We start from the raw sequence: 17304 nt of genomic DNA on the forward strand, positions 1-17304 counted from the left end.
GCATAAAGGGACCCTACTCATACTTTTCCTCAAGTGACGTACATTTCTTCAAAAGCAGAAAACGTGAAGAAGGGTGACAGGCCAGACGCTAAAGACAAGAATCAGCTCACACTGACACCACATTAAACACCACAAAGCAAACCAGAGACTATTCCGTCATTAGGCCTGGACAGACCAGCAGAAGGCGTGAGAGAAAAATCCGCCTGTAAGTACAGGAATGGAACCGCCAGAACGTACAAAGAAGAAGAAAAAGCTTTTAAAAGAAATAGGTCAGTAAACGAGGAAAAGCAATTATCAAGGTTGGTGTGAAGAAAAGAGCATCTGAACACAGCAGGGCCAAGTCACTTTAACACACAACAGGAGTGACTCTGCTTTCAACTACTTCACATAGCCAAGCACGGAAGAAAATATGATACAATTTGGAATTCTACTACTACTACTTATCATTTCTAAAGCGCTACTAGACGTACGCAGCGCTTGAACATGAAGAGACAGTCCCTGCTCCACAGAGCTTACAATCTAATTAGGACAGACAAAAGGACAAACAAGAGATAAGGGAATATTAAAGTGAGGATGATAAAACCCTCTGTAAACCAAATGTATACTCAATGCTACTTCCAGTATCCATGACAAAATGTAAGCCACATTGAGCCTGCAAAGAGGTGGGATAATGTGGGATACAAATGCCATAAAATAAATAAATAAATAAATAAATAAGGGTTCTGAACAAAGTGAATAAGGGTTAGGAGTTAAAAGCAGCATCAAAAAGGTGGGCTTTTAGCTTAGATTTGAAGACGGCCAGAGATGGAGCTTGACGTACCAGCGTAGAAAGTCTATTCCAGTCGTATGGTGTAGCAAGATAATAGGAACGGAGTCTGGAGTTAGCGGTGGAGGAGAAGGGTGCAGATAAGAGAGATTTAGCCAGTGAACGGAGTTCCCGGGGAGGAGTGTAGGGAGAGATGAGAGTGGAGAGGTGCTGAGGAGCTGCGGAGTGAATGCACTTATAGGTCAATAAGAGGAGTTTGAACTGTATGCGGAAACGGATAGGAAGCCAGTGAAGTGACTTGAGGAGAGGGCTAATTCCCTTAGGCTTCCAATCTTAGAGGTGACAGGCTCTCATTGATAATTAATCCCAGAAGGCAGAAACTGTTCTTCATATTCAGCTCTGAAGCTGGTGGTTCTACTTGTCATACGTTTTGTCTTCTTTAGATTTACTTTCCATCCCATTTTTTTTTTTAAATTTTGATCAAGAAGCCCACTAGGTCTTTGTCACTTTCTGCTCTAAGTGTGGGGTCATCAGCATATTAGAGGTTGTTGATGTTCCTTCCCAAAGAGGAAAGGCTAAGCAGCTCGGAGAAGAGATGGCTGTGGGGAGATAGGACAGAAGTCTATAAAATACTGAACAGAGTGGATCAGGTATTGCTTGTTTACTCTTTCCAAAAAAAAAGGTCTGGGGGGCTAGCAATGAAGCTACTAAGTAGTACATTTAAAACAAATTGGAAAAAATATTTCTTTGCTCAATGTGTACTTAAATTCTGGAATTCATTGCCAGAGAATGTGGTAAAAGCTGTTAGCTTAGCAGGGTTTAAAAAAGGTTTGGATAATTTCCTAAAAGTAATGTCCATAAGCCACTATTAATATGGACTTAGGAAAATCCACTGTTTATTCCTGGAATAAGCAGAATTACACTACATTAAGGTCTTATAGCCCACTACAACCAACAGGTTCTAAGCAGATAAAATCAAGAAGAAAGAGAATACTCCAGATAGTTCAGGGGTGTAGCCAGACCTTGAGATGGGAGGGGGACAGAGCCCAAAGTAAGGGGGCATATTTTGGTACACCTCCCTGCCGCCCCCCACCCACCCACTGCCACTGCTGATGCTGCTGCACATATCTTGGCTGGTGGGAGTCCCCAACCTCTGCCAGGTGAAGCGCATTTTCTAGCGCTGGTCTCCGGCGCTTCCGCATTTTCTGCCTTGCTCTCTCTTCCCCTCATTTCATGTCTGGCATGTTCGTTTTAATGAAATTGAGCCCCCTGGCAACTCTGGTTAGAAAGGAGGGTGAAGGGTTCCCCTTACATTGAACACTAGTTAGGCAGTTGTCCGAAGAAAAAAAATGAATGCAATTTATATTTCCAAGCTTTACTAAAAAAAAACTAAAAAAAAATAAAATTGTACGAGTTAAAATAAAATCATGTAGCCTGGAACTCTAATATATAAAATACAGACTCCTGGTTCTGCATTGTCACAGTGATAAATGCCAAAAATCCGGAACAACCACTTCAAAAAATGCAAAACAATCAAACAAACAAACAAACAAAAAAAAAGTGGCATAACCTCACTCTAAGATATCCACTCAGCTTTCCAATCCAATGAAAAATCCTTTAAAAAAATAATTTTTTTAAATTGAAAAGCTGAGTGGATATTTTAGAGTGAAGTTACGCCACTTTGGGGCCCTTTTACCAAGCTGCGGAATAAAAGGCCCTTTTACTGCAGTGGGTAAAAAAGCCCCCAGCACACGTGGCCATCAGTAAGAGAACTCTTACCGCATGGCCCTGCGACAGGGAGCCTTTACCGCTACCTACTCAGGTGGCGAGAAGGGCTCCTGTGCTAACCCAGCTGTAACCGGGCAGCGCACGGCAATGCCAGATTACTGCCAGGTTACCGTGGCGTGAGCCGTTTCCAGGAGTTTTCTTTTTCCCCGGGAAATGGGGCATGCTTGGAGGACTACCAGTGGCAGTCCCAAAATAGCGAGCGGGAAGCCCGGGTTGGGTTTACCGCCGGTCTGTAAAAGGGCCCCTTTGGTTTTTTGTTTGTTTGTTTCACAGAGTTAAATGCAAACATATATTTTGCATCCACAGAAGACTTTCACTATGCGAAAAAAAAAAAACCTGATTCCAATTTTATCTCAGTAGCAGCAACATAACCCCACTCCAGCAGCAGAACTATTATGAATGAAATACAAAAGCCTACAAAAGTCAAATCTATTATCCCATTTTTTTTTGTTACATTTGTACCTATTCCACTAGCAACATTCCATGTAGAAGTCGGCCCTTGCAGATCACCAATGTGGCCGCGCAGGCTTCTGCTTCTGTGAGTCTGACGTCCTGCACAGACTCACAGAAACAGAAGCCTGCGCAGCCTTCTACATGGAATGTTGGTAGTGGATTAGCAACATTCCATGTAGAATCTCCAATAGTAGCAACATTCCATGTAGAATCTCCAATAGTATCTATTTTATTTTTGTTACATTTGTACCCTGCGCTTTCCCACTCATGGCAGGCTCAATGCGGCTTACATGGGGCAATGGAGGGTTAAGTGACTTGCCCAGAGTCACAAGGAGCTGCCTCTGTGCCTGAAGTGGGAATCAAACTCAGTTCCTCAGTTCCCCAGGACCAAAGTCCACCACCCTAACCACTAGGCCACTCCTCCACTGTTGCTACTATTTGAGATTCTACATGGAATGTTGCTATTCCACTAGCAACATTCCATGTAGAAGTCGGCCCTTGCAGATCAGCAATGTGGCCGCGCAGGCTTCTGCTTCTGTGAGTCTGACGTTCTGCACGTACGTGCAGGACGTCAGACTCACAGAAACAGAAGCCTGCGCAGCCTTCTACATGGAATGTTGCTAGTGGAATAGCAACATTCCATGTAGAATCTCCAACAGTAGCAACATTCCATGTAGAATCTCCAATAGTATCTATTTTATTTTTGTTACATTTGTACCCCGCGCTTTCCCACTCATGGCAGGCTCAATGCGGCTTACATGGGGCAATGGAGGGTTAAGTGACTTGCCCAGAGTCATCAGCACTGACAAGGGCCTTCCTAGGAAAAGGCAGCACCAAAAATATCACAACGAGCCCTATTGAGAAAACTGAACGAGCTGGAATACTATATCAGAATAACTGACCTCAGTCACATATGCAGGACATAAATAGACCCTCTCCAAATACAGAATGTGACCACAAACTAACCCTCCTGTTTACTAGCGGCTGCTGTGCGGCAATGATGACATAGCCCATTCAAAGTGAATGGGCTGCGTCAGCATTAGTGGCTTAGTAAACAAGGAGGTAAAAGTAAAAATATTAACATGAAACTTCAAGCAGCCAGATTTTGCACGCAGCACAACACCAGAGAAACAGAAAGAGATATATTTGCTCCTGTAATGTGCAAAATATAAAGACAGAAAATGTCAATTCCCAAAACTGACACATTCCAATCAATAAATGGAAAATACAATTATTTTTTCCACCTGTTTTTTTTCTTCTTTTCTCTTAGTGTGCCATCCAGGGCCTCCACTCCATTTGCTATTTCTTTTCTGTCTTCCTATGTTCTTCATTTGTTCATTGATTTTTCACACTCAGCTTCCTCCAATTTATTTTCTGACTCTCATATCTCATGTCTCCTTCTCATCCTCTGGTCTTTTTACTGTTTCGGTCTAGCTCTCCATCTCTCCCCCACCCTTGTCAAACATCTCTCCTCTCTTCCCATCTTCTCCATCCATATCAGGCATCCCTCATGTCCAGTTATCTCTCCCTGATCTTCCCTGCTGCCTTCCTCCATGTTCAGTATAACCTCCCATCTCCCTTTCCACTATGTCCAGCATGCCCCTCTGATCTTCCTTTCTACTTTCCTTCCTGCCCAGCAAGCCCCCCTGATTTCCCATCTTCCTCCATTAACAGAATGTCCCTTTAATCTTCCCATCCACCTTCCTCTATGTCCAGTACATCCTCCTATCTACTTTTCCACCATATCCAGTGTCTCCCCAAGATCTCCCCTTCAACCCGGCCTCCACTCCAGCGTCTTCTCCTGATCTCTCCTTTCACACAGCCTCCTCTCCAGCATCTTCCACCAATCTCTCCTTCAATCCGCCTCCTCTCCAGCATCTTCCACCAATTTCTCCTTCCACCCACCTCCTCTCCAGCTTCTTCTACCAATCTCTCCTTCCTTCCTTCCATCCGCCTCTTCTCCAGCATCTTCCACCAATCTCTCCTTCTACCCATCTCCTCTCCAGGATCTTCCACCAATCTCTCCTTCCACCCCCCACCTCTCCAGCTTCTTCTATCAATCTCTCCTTCCACCCGCCTCCTCTCCAGCATCTTCCACCAATCTCTCCTTCCACCCACCTCCTCTCCAGCATCTTCCACCAATCTCTCCTTCCATCCACCTCCTCTCCAGCATCTTCCACCAATCTCTCCTTCCACCCACCTCCTCTCCAGCATCTTCCATCAATCTCTCCTTCCACCCGCCTCCTCTCCAGCATCTTCCACCAATCTCTCCTTCTACCCACCTCCTCTCCAGCTTCTTCTACCAATCTCTCCTTCCTTCCATCCGCCTCCTCTCCAGCATCTTCCACCAATCTCTCCTTCTACCCATCTCCTCTCCAGGATCTTCCACCAATCTCTCCTTCCACCCCCCCCCCCCTCCAGCTTCTTCTATCAATCTCTCCTTCCACCCGCCTCCTCTCCAGCATCTTCCACCAATCTCTCCTTCCACCCGCCTCCTCTCCAGCATCTTCCACCAATCTCTCCTTCCACCCACCTCCTCTCCAGCATCTTCCATCAATCTCTCCTTCCACCCGCCTCCTCTCCAACATCTTCCACCAATCTCTCCTTCTACCCACCTCCTCTCCAGCTTCTTCTACCAATCTCTCCTTCCTTCCATCCGCCTCCTCTCCAGCATCTTCCACCAATCTCTCCTTCTACCCATCTCCTCTCCAGGATCGTCCACCAATCTCTCCTTCCACCCCCCCCCCCCTCCAGCTTCTTCTATCAATCTCTCCTTCCACCCGCCTCCTCTCCAGCATCTTCCACCAATCTCTCCTTCCACCCGCCTCCTCTCCAGCATCTTCCACCAATCTCTCCTTCCACCCGCCTCCTCTCCAGCTTCTTCTAACAATCTCTCCTTCCACCCGCCTCCTCTCCAGCATCTTTCCCTGATCTCTCCTTTCACAAGCCCTCCTCTCCACAGTCTATGGTAGAAATTAAAAATTTTAGCATGAGGCCTGGAAGCTCCAGTGCACGTTCAGTTTCTTTTGGTCCTGCCCCCTCTGATGCAACTTCTGAAGTCACGGGGGGTGGCATCAGCAGACCACTGAGGAGGTGCGTGAGTCCCGAGTTCCAAGCTGCCATTTTCTTTATGCCACTGCTATCCCATTTGGGTAAAGAGTGGGATGAGGAAGGGAAGGAGGTGTTAGCTGCTTGTGTCCCAGATACTGGGGTGGGGGGGGGGGGGAACATGATGGCAACTGTGAAAAGGCAATCCAGTGAGGCAAGCTTCTGGTACCCCTACACTTGGGCACTCTGAGCCCATGTCTCGCTGGCCCATAAGCTGGACCTGGTTTCCCTATTCTTTTCTCCTCAGTGTCCAGCATATCCTCTCTCCCAACCCAAAACGGTCTGCCATTTTTCTTCTCTCTCTCCTTCCCCATGTTCCTGGATCTCTCTTCCTTTCCCATCCAAAATAGTCCCTTCTTGCCCCCTTTGGTCTGCCTCCTCCCTTCAAACCTGCCCTTTGTCTCTGCATTTCCTTCATCACAGTGTCCAGCATATCCCCTCTCCCAATTCAAAATGGTCTGCCATCTTTCTTGACCCACATGTTCCAGCATCTCCCTCTCTCTCTCTCCTTCCTTGTCCAACTTTGTCTATTCTTGCCTCCCCCCAATCTGCTCCCTTCCCTCAAGTCTGTTCTCATTCTCTGACTCCTTCCCAGTGCAGCGTGGCAGCAAGAATTAAAAACGGCAGGAAATGCGTCAGAGGGGGCGGTCTGGCAAAGCCTGGCTGAAAACACTACAGCCCAGGACTCTGCACCTGTTTTTAAGTTCCTGCTCACCGCAGCTGCACTGGGAAAGAGTCGTGGGACTAGAAATGGACTTTGACCAAAGCTGTCCTCTGAAAAAGAGTATTCACCAATTTAAAAAAGCGACTCAGGGCTGTGTTACTGACCCGGTTACATCAGGTACATCACAGTTTATTTAATGATAAGAACTTGTGCTCTTCCAGTTCCAAGTAAGGAGGGATTATTGGCTTTTAAATAAACCACTGATAATGTGTTTTGGTATATCTGACATAAGCATTTCTGCTGTCCGTGAGTATCTTCTGAGTCTCCTGCTAGTCGTTCAAAGCAACCAAGTATTTTGAACACAACGCAAATAGAGGGTGGCTGAAATCTGCGGCTGAAATTTTTTTTGGTTTTGGCCGAAACGGAAACTAGCCTTGCCCCCAAATTGTAGCAGCCCCTCCCTCTCCCCTCAAACATAGGTGGTCCCCTTCCCTCCACCACCACCACCACCACCACCACCCTGCCCTGAACAAAGCTGGCCCCCCCACTCCCCCCCCCCCCACCGTCAGACCTACCTGCAGCCCACTCCTGTTTGGATGGGGAGTAGAGCTCCTTCCTGTTTGGGTGGGAGGAAGGGGGAGGGGAGCTGAGAACGTGCTACAGGTACACAGCACTGAATTTCAGTGTCAGCCGAAAATGTACTGGCATTTTCAGCTGAAACCGAAACAGGGCCAATTTCAGTGCCGAAACTGAAACAAACTGAAACCGAAATTCAGTCAACCTCTAGCTGCAAATAATATTAAAACATAAGAAAAAAAGAAGCCCCAAACTAGGTCTGAGTAATTGTCCACCAAGCTCAGTATCTTCTACATAAGTACATAAGCATCGCCATGCTGGGACAGACCAAGAGTCCATCGAGCCCAGCACCCTGTCACCAACAGCGGCCAAAAGAACAAGCAATTTGTCCTGCCCATCCTAGAAATACTGTATTATTCCCTCATCCATTCAATAACATTCTATGGCTTTTTCCTCCAGGAAGCCGTCCAACCCTTTTTTGAAGTCCGCTAAGTTAACCGCCTTAACTACCTTTTCCGGCAGTGAATTCCAGAGTTTAACTACGCGTTGAGTGAAGAAAAATTTCCTCCAGTTCGTTTTGAAATTTACCACACTGCAGCTTCATCGCATGCCCCCTTGTCCTAGTATTTTTGGAAAGCGTAAACGGACGCTCCACATCGACCCGTTCCATTCCACTCATTATCTTATAGAGCTCTATCATATCTCCCCTCAGCCGCCTTTTTTCCAGGCTGAAGAGCCCCAGCCTCTTCAGCCTATCCTGATAGGGAAGCCGTCCCATCCCCTGTATCATCTTTGTCACCCTTCTCTTTAACAATGACCAATCTGGGTTACACAGAATTACCGAATGGATCTCAATAAGGTGTCGTCAATTCCCTGCTGCTGGTTCCCAGAAGTGAGAGGTGACAATCCCTTCGTCTGGCTGATAATTGTTCATAGACCAACCCTCCAGGAACGTATCCAAAGCTTTTTTAAACACAACAATACTGCAAACCTTGTTCCTCTGGCAACCATTTCTACAGCCTAATTGTACCTTGACTGAAAAAGCCCTTCTAAATTTTTTTTTTTTAATCTACTATCAATTACTTTCATGAAATGTCTGTTCCCTTAGCCCTGACTCCACTTGAAAAGATAAATAACTGTTCCCTACCACTCGTGGCGTGAAAACTTTCTATCACATCCTTTCTCGGCTCTCTCTTCTCCAAGCTTAAGAGCCTTAACCTCTTTGGTCTTTCTTCATAAGGGAGTTTTGCAGAGATCAAGCCGTACCTGAACCAAATTTTGAATACTTGCCTGGATGCGCTAGTTTTTATTTTTTTATTACCTTTGTACCCCACGCTTTCCCACTCATGGCAGGCTCAATGCGGCTTACATGGGGCAATGGAGGGTTAAGTTACTTGCCCAGAGTCACAAGGAGCTGCCTGTGCCTGAAGTGGGAATCAAACTCAGTTCCTCAGTTCCCCAGGACCAGAGTCCACCACCCTAACCAACTTAGGCGCCTGGATCCTGCTACACAACGAAACCAAAGCTCATAATGAACATAACTCTTCCTCTCCATGTTTCCAAATGTGTCTGTAACACATGAACCTTTCCTACCACACATCACACTGTATTTGTTCTTTACCAGACTGGGCGGACGCCTTTACAGTACTATGTAAGCCACACTGAGCCTGCAAATAGGTGGAAAAATGTGGGATACAAATGTAACAAATAAATAAATAAAATATCCAGGTCCTCGGTGGACCCAGAGCACCTACATACCTAACTGGGCAAACGTAGGACTGCTTTTTGTGTGGTCCTACCTTCCTGCTTAGATGTGTGACCATGAGTAGAGGAGTACTCTAGTGGTCAGGGCAGTAGGCCTTGATCCCGGTGACTTGGGTTCAATTCCCACTGCAGCTCCTTGCAACTCTCAGCTAGTCACTTAACCCTCCATCGCCCCAGGTACAAAATAAGTAACTGCATATAATATGTAAACCACTTTGATTGTAACCCACAGAAAGGTGGTATATCAAGTCTCATTCCCTCTCCATCAGCAATGAATATCAGGTGTGCATATCTTCCAGAACTGCCCTGGCACTAATCAGACAGAAAGGGCCATTTAGAGGTACTGCCCAGTTACGTACCACTAATTAAGGATTTGAGTGGGTGGGAACCTTTCCTGCCCACTTAAACCCCTTTAAATATCCACCCCTACGAATTTAGCCAAGAGCCTACTCTGGGACACTCGTCAGCTTCCAAGCATCATAAAACAGCCTCTGACAGGAATTAGAAACCTAGCTATTACAGCCAAGTCGCAAACTGATCATTTGTCAGCATTCACAAAGGATCACATTTTGTTTCTATGGCATGAAACATCGTTTATTTCCATACACCCTGAGACCTCTTCCAATTACTTGTTTAGCACCACAGCACCTGTTGAAGACAAAGCCGGCAAATTCCATTCCCCCTTTCTGCTGAAGCGTGATTCAGCACTGCAAACAGCCAGCTGGGGCTCTCAGCATCTCTTCATCTTAGTACCGCTTTGCTTTTCCTTCCTTCGCACTTGGCCAGCGCAATAGGAAATTAAATTACTCCTTATTCATAGATCTCTACATTCCTCTTTTCTTTTTCTGTCTTAGGGCTTAGATGAAGTGAGGTCATTAAATTTAAATTGTGGGATGCAAAGAACAAACATTAAAGAAACTTCAGACCGCTCAAAACACGGCAGCTAGGCTTATCTTCGGAAAAACGCGATTTGAAAGCGCAAAACCCCTCTGCGAAAACTACACTGGCTCCCAATCAAAGAACGCATTGCTTTCAAAATCTGCACCCTGGTCCACAAAATTATCTACGGCGAAACCCCGGGATACATGACAGACTTGATCGACCTACCAACCAGAAACACACCTGAATCAACACAAACGTACCTAAATCTGCACTACCCAAGCTGCAAAGGACTCAAATACAAATCAACTTACGCGTCCAATTTCTCCTACATAGGCACACAACTGTGGAATGCTTTACCAAAAGCCGTGAAAACCACGTACGACCACCTAAACTTCCGGGAAAAAACTAAAAACTAACCTACTTAAAAAGGCATACCCTACCAATCCAGCATAAATGCCTGATCTCTGCAACACAACAAAACTAAAGTATGTAATGGACATAACACAACTCTTCCGTTGTACGATTCCCTAGTGTGGCTGTGCCACATGAACTTTATCTTGCCACATCACTTTGTATTTGTTTACACCGGAGTCCGAAATGCCTCTCCGGTACTACGTAAGCCACATTGAGCCTACAAATAGGTGGGAAAATGTGGGATATGTTTAAATCTGTTTATTGACTTAACATACAGAATAAAATGCTTTCATCACCTTTCAGTCAATAACAGCACATCAATAACAGAACTAGTACAACAGACAACTATCGGTGTTTCTTCCGACGTCAAATAGTTTTCGGTTTTCTCCCCAGACAACCCCCCTCCCCTTCCCTCCCCACCCCTTTCAAGAAACATTTATACATACTGTATTACAACATGGGGTACAGACAAATTTATCTTATTTTTGTTACATTTGTACCCCGCGCTTTCCCACTCATGGCAGGCTCAATGCGGCTTACATGGGGCAATGGAGGGTTAAGTGACTTGCCCAGAGTCACAAGGAGCTGCCTGTGCCTGAAGTGGGAATCCAACTCAGTTCCTCAGGACCAAGGTCCACCACCCTAACCAGTAGGCCACTCCTCCACTGTTGCTACTATTTGAGATTCTACATGGAATGTTGCTATTCCACCAATGTGGCCGCGCAGGCTTCTGCTTCTGTGAGTCTGACGTCCTGCACGTACGTGCAGGACGTCAGACTCACAGAAACAGAAGCCTGCGCAGCCTTCTACATGGAATGTTGCTAGTGGAATAGCAACATTCCATGGAGAATCTCAAAGAGTAGCAACAGAACCTCAAATAGTAGCAACATTCCATGTAGAATATCCAATAGTAGCAACATTCCATGTAGAATCTCCAATAGTATCTATTTTATTTTTGTTACATTTGTACCCTGCGCTTTCCCACTCATGGCAGGCTCAATGTGGCTTACATGGGGCAATGGAGGGTTAAGTGACTTGCCCAGAGTCATAAGGAGCTGCCTGTGCCTGAAGTGGGAATCGAACTCAGTTCCTCAGGACCAAAGTCCACCACCCTAACCACTAGGCCACTCCTCCACTGTTGCTACTATTTGAGATTCTACATGGAATGTTGCTATTCCACTAGCAACATTCCATGTAGAAGTCGGCCCTTGCAGATCACCAATGTGGCCGTGCAGGCTTCTGCTTCTCACAGAAACAGAAGCCTGCGCAGCCTTCTACATGGAATGTTGCTAGTGGAATAGCAACATTCCATGTAGAATCTCCAATAGTAGCAACATTCCATGTAGAATCTCCAATAGTATCTATTTTATTTTTGTTACATTTGTACCCTGTGCTTTCCCACTCATGGCAGGCTCAATGCGGCTTACATGGGGCAATGGAGGGTTAAGTGACTTGCCCAGAGTCACAAGGAGCTGCCTGTGCCTGAAGTGGGAATTGAACTCAGTTCCTCAGTTCCCCAGGACCAAAGTCCACCACCCTAACCACTAGGCCACTCCTCCGGCTTACATGTGAATAATTAAGAATACATACCCCGTACCCCCCTGAATATCACCTTTTATCACTTAAAACTGTAACATGCCCAACCTACCCCCCCCCCCCCCCCCATTAAGACAAACTTCTCTGACAGGTACTTCACCCTACAAGCCCCCAAACCTTATCTTCCCAATCTACCCTCCCTCCCCCTCCCCCCGAACCACAAAGGATAAATAAGACAAAGTTGAGAAAGAAAAAACAAAAAAAACTTCAAAGGCGATTCAAAATGAAGCTGCGAGCTTTGGCCGACAGAGATTGAATATACTGCTCCCAAATCCTCAAAAACGCTTTCCGTCTTCTAGGGGAGCATCCCACCATCCTACGTTCCTGCATCATCAGCTCATGTGTGCGGTTCCTCCAGTGCCAATAGTCCGGCGGTTCCTCCTGCATCCACGCCTCCATAATAAGCTTCTTCCCTATAATTCCCGCCTTTCGAATGAACTGCCGAGCCCCCCCCCCCCTTATGCTGCCAGGCCCGTGCCAAGGGTCTATGCCGCCCCCCCCCCCGCAGACGAAATGTTGGCGCCCCCCCCCCCCCCGCAGAACAGTTGGCGCGCACGCGCCCCTCTCCCCCCCCCCTCGAAGATGATCGCTGCGCGCCCTGGGGGCCTTTAAATCTTTTCCTTGCGGTCGCAGCAGCGTCTGTGAACACGGAGCGCTGCCGACGTCTCCCTTCCCTTGCACTCGTTGGTTCCCTCAGTGTCCCGCCTTCTTCTGACGTCAGAAGAAGGCGGGACACTGAGGGAACCAAGAGCGCGAAGGGAAGGGAGACGTCGGCAGCGCTCCGTTTTCACAGACGCTGCTGCGACTGCAAGTAAAAGATTTAAAGGCCTCGGTGTCGCGGGGCGAGGGTAAGCACCGTGGCGGCGCCCTCCAGAGGTGGGCGCCCTCCTGCGGTGCTTACCCCGCTTACCGCATCGGCACGGGCCTGTATGCTGCCCAAAGACTTCGTATCTATCAAGCAGAAATCCCTCTGGGGAAGAGAGAACCCTTCCCTGTAACACTGATTCCAAATACTTGATTATGTCCCCCCAATAACGTCTTATTTTTGGGCACTCCCAAAATGTGGGATAAAAATGTAACAAATAAATAAATGAATTTGTTGATGACACAGTTATTCAAGTTGTTAAATTGTGAACAATTGCTAAATTGGAAGACTGGGCATTCAAATGGCAGATGATGTTTAATATGAGCTGGTCTCCCGCTTAGCCACCTATCCCCCCTCCAATCTGTCCAAAATTCCGCCGCACGTCTTATCTACCGCGTGAACCGATACTCTCATATCACCCCTCTCCTCAAGTCGCTTCACTGGCTCCCGATCCGCTACCGTATACAGGTCAAGCTTCTCCTACTGACCTTCAAGTGCACTCAATCTGCAGCCCCCCATTACCTCTCCACCCTCCTTTCCCCGTATGTCCCCACCCGTAACCTCCGCTCTCAGGACAAATCACTCCTATCTGTACCCTTCTCCACCACCGCTAACTCCAGACTCCGCCCCTTCTGCCTCGCATCACCTTATGCCTGGAACAGACTCCCCGAGCCCATACGCCATGCGCCCTCCCTGCCCATCTTCAAGTCCTTACTCAAAGCCCATCTCTTCTCCCTTGCTTTTGGCGCCTAATCACCTTCCCCATTCATGATACCTACACTGACTACATAGTTTTACTACCTTTAGATTGTAAGCTCTCTTGAGTAGGGACTGTCCTTCCCCTTGTTTAAAATTGTACAGCGCTGCGTAACCCTAGCAGCGCTATAGAAATGCTAAGTAGTAGTAGTAGTAATATGAGGAAGTGCAAAGTGATGCATGTGGGAAAGAGGAACCCAAACTATAGCTACGTGATGCAAAGTTCTACATTAGGAGCCACCGTCCAGGAAAAGGATCTAGGTGTCATTGTTGATGATACGTTGAAACCCTCTGCTCAGTGTGCGGTGGCGGCTATGCCTTTGCATCGCACCATAGTACGACTGCACCTCGAATACTGTGTGCAATTCTGGTCACCGCATCTCAAAAAATGATATAGCGGAATTAGAAAAGGTACAGAGAAGGGTGATGAAAATGATATGAGGAAAGGCTAAAGAGGCTAGGGCTCTTAAGCTTGGAGAAGAGATAGCCGATAGGGATATGATAGAGGATTATAAAATACTGAGTGGAATAGAACGGGTAGATGTGAATCACTTGTTTACTCTTTCCAAAAATACACGGACTAGTGGGCACACAATGAAGCTACTAAGTAATACATTTAGAACAAATCAGAGAAAATATTTCTTCACTCAATGTATAATTCAACTCTGGAATTCATTGCCAGAGAATGTGGTAAAAGCAATTAGCTTAGCAGGGTTTAAAATAGGTTTGAATCCTTTCCTCAAAGAAAAGTCCATAAGCTGTTAATAAGATGGACTTGGGAAAATTTACTACTTTTTTCTAACATAAGCAACATAAAATCTGTTTTACTCTTTCGTTATATTGCCAGGTTCTTGTGAACAGGATTGGCCAATGTCGGAAACAGGATACTGGGCTTGATGGACCTTTGGTCTGTCCTACTATGGCAATGCTTATGTTCTTATGTGTGCACTTTTCAACTTGCAAATCCTGAGATGAAGTTTACTTGAAAAACTGTCAGTGTTTTTTCAGCGTAGCCGCCGTCATCCTTATAAATCAAGTAAATTAGGCCTGCTGCTCTGCTCATCACAAATTGGAAATCTTTGCTAATTGGATTTGCTCTGATGTCCTGGAGTCATTGCCTTTAATGGTTGTCACTCAGCAGCACTGATTTTGTAACATTATCTAATAACAAATTAATTCCAACTGATGCAGTGTTTCCCACAGTGAAAGAGACAATAGTAAGATCAAAACAAATATGCAGATTAAGGGCCTGATATTGAAATCAAAGCTGGACTCCTAAATTTGTGCCCTGCTTTAAGCCAAAGTTAGGAGCCTATGGGGGTCAATATTTAAAGTAATTTAATTGGGCAGAGCCGCTGAATATCAGTTCTAACCAGCCAAACTGAAACCGGGCAACATTTTGCAATAACAACCGCAAACCTGCACCGAATGAATGAAAATGTTACACGCACAAAGCGACATCTATTTCAAACAATGTTGTGTGGTTTCATAAAAATCCACCTTAAATGTTACCGAGATGCCAAATTTTAAACAGCATTACCCAAAGTTAGAGTTTCCAACAGAGTTAATGTCAACCTGAACAGTCCGAATGATTAAATCTTATCCTTTCTCAGCTCCAGTGGCATTCCGAGGGGCGCTGACACCCTGGGCGGATCGCCGATACGCCCCACACCCCGGGTGCAGCGCCCCCCTCCGTGCAGCGCAACCCCTCCCCCCAGCGAAGGGACACCCGCCACCCTGGTGAAAGAACCCCCCCTGGGTGCAAGCCGCTGGGGGGGTGCCGCGCGCCGGTCAGCGTCGTTGGTTTCCATGCTCCCTCTGCCCCGGAACAGAGGGAGCATGGAAACCAACGACGCTGACCGGCGTGGCACCTCCCCCAGCGGCGTGCACCCGGGGCGGACCGCCCCCACCGCCCCCCCTTGGTACACCACTGCTCGGCTCTGAGGGGTCCTTTTACCAAGCTGCAGGAAAAAGGGCCATGAGCTAGTGACGGGGGCCGTTTTTCCCGTGTGGGTAAAAAGCCCCCAGACAAACATGGCCATGCGGTAAGGGCATGTTAAGGGGTTTCTTGTCCCTGTGTGCCCCTGTTGCCGGGGGGTGGAGAGCCTGGGGTCCTGCTTTACCTTGAGATGGTGGTGTTTGATGGGGGTTTTCACCTGCATCCTTGAAACGTGTAGCCAGATAAGCCTGAAATGGCTTCATCTCATCTTTATTGTGTGTGCTGCTACTATTTTTGTTGTTATGGGTTCAAAGTTTGTTTTAGATCTTTTTTTGGAGTGATGTAATATGCTGTTTGCTCAGTTGTGAGTCAGCTCTCCACACCTGTTTATTCCTGGTACACACTAATCCATTCCTGTAATTGTGGTTGCCTGATTTGTTTACTTCCACTGACCTCCCTTGCCTGCCAGATACCCATCTCAGTACACCCTAGTTCATTTAGTTCCCATTCGCCATAAAATTCTGCAGGGACCAGTCTGACCTGGGATGGGAACCAAAGGACTGTGTCTGGGCTACAACAGAAATGGAGTTAGATTGGTAAAATCTCTGAAAACATTCTTCTTCAACAAGGCCTACAATGAGAACCTATAACCTCACTAAGCCACCTCACCAACCCACTCAAATATGAACGCCCACCTTCTATAACTACCCTAACAACTCTCCGCCTTCTTCCCTCTTCCCTTCCTTAATCGCTACACATTACTAACTGTATCTGATATCCTGATATGACAATGTTAACAAATCTATGTAAGCTACATTGAGCCTGCAAATAGGTGGGGGAATGTGGGATACAAATGCAATAAAATAAATAAATAAAAATAAATTGGATTAAGATGGTGGTTTTATCTGGCCTGGATTAGAAAGCAGATGATCCGGACTCTCTCAGCTTCTATCGTCCCTTTCTAAACAAGGAGGCTTGAACACAGGAGATGGCATGAACCTAGCTGGCCTATTATGTGGGCTGAAGCCAGTAGGCGGATCTTGTCACCCTATCGAGTACATTGTTTTGGGTGTACCAAGATGGTGGCAGCTGCATTGGGGAGAATAGAGTGCAGGAGTGCTTAACGGTTAGTGCAGTGGGTTGCAGACCTGGGGAACAGGTTCAATTCCTGCTGCTGCCTAACGGTCCTCATGTGCAACTTTCTTTAAATCAATCACCTTACTTTCTAACTCAAGTAGCCTAGTGGTTAGTGCAGTGGACTTTGATCCTGGGGAACTGAGTTCAATTCCCACTGTAGCTCCTTGTGACTCTGGGCAAGTCACTTAACCCTCCGTTGCCCCTGGTACAAAATAAGTACCTGAATATATATAAACTGCTTTGAATGTAGTTGCAAAAACCTCAGAAAGGTGGTATATCAAGTCCCATTTCCCGTTCCCTATTTGAGATTCTACATGGAATGTTTCTATTCCACTAGCAACATTCCATGTAGAAGCCTGCCCTTGAAGATCAGCAACGCGGCCGCACAGGCTTCTGTTTCTGTGAGTCTGACGTCCTGCATGTACGTCAGACTCACAGAAACAGAAGACTGCGCGGCCGCATTGGTGATCTGCAAGGGCAGGCTTCTACATGGAATGTTGCTAGTGGAGGAGTAGCCTAGTGGTTAGTTCAGCGGACTCTGATTCTGGGGAACTGGGTTTGATTCCCACTGCAGCTCCTTGTGACTCTGGGCAAGT

General features: G+C 46.6%; 1 protein-coding gene across 1 annotated transcript in view; it reads right to left on the reverse strand.

Moving 5' to 3' along the window:
• RHOC (ras homolog family member C) overlaps positions 1–17304 on the reverse strand; it is a 43972-nt gene that overhangs the window by 18057 nt on the left and 8611 nt on the right. The window lies entirely within an intron of this gene.

The sequence above is a fragment of the Microcaecilia unicolor genome, chromosome 12, assembly GCF_901765095.1.
Source record: "Microcaecilia unicolor chromosome 12, aMicUni1.1, whole genome shotgun sequence".
In the NCBI taxonomy this organism is placed as follows: domain Eukaryota; kingdom Metazoa; phylum Chordata; class Amphibia; order Gymnophiona; family Siphonopidae; genus Microcaecilia; species Microcaecilia unicolor.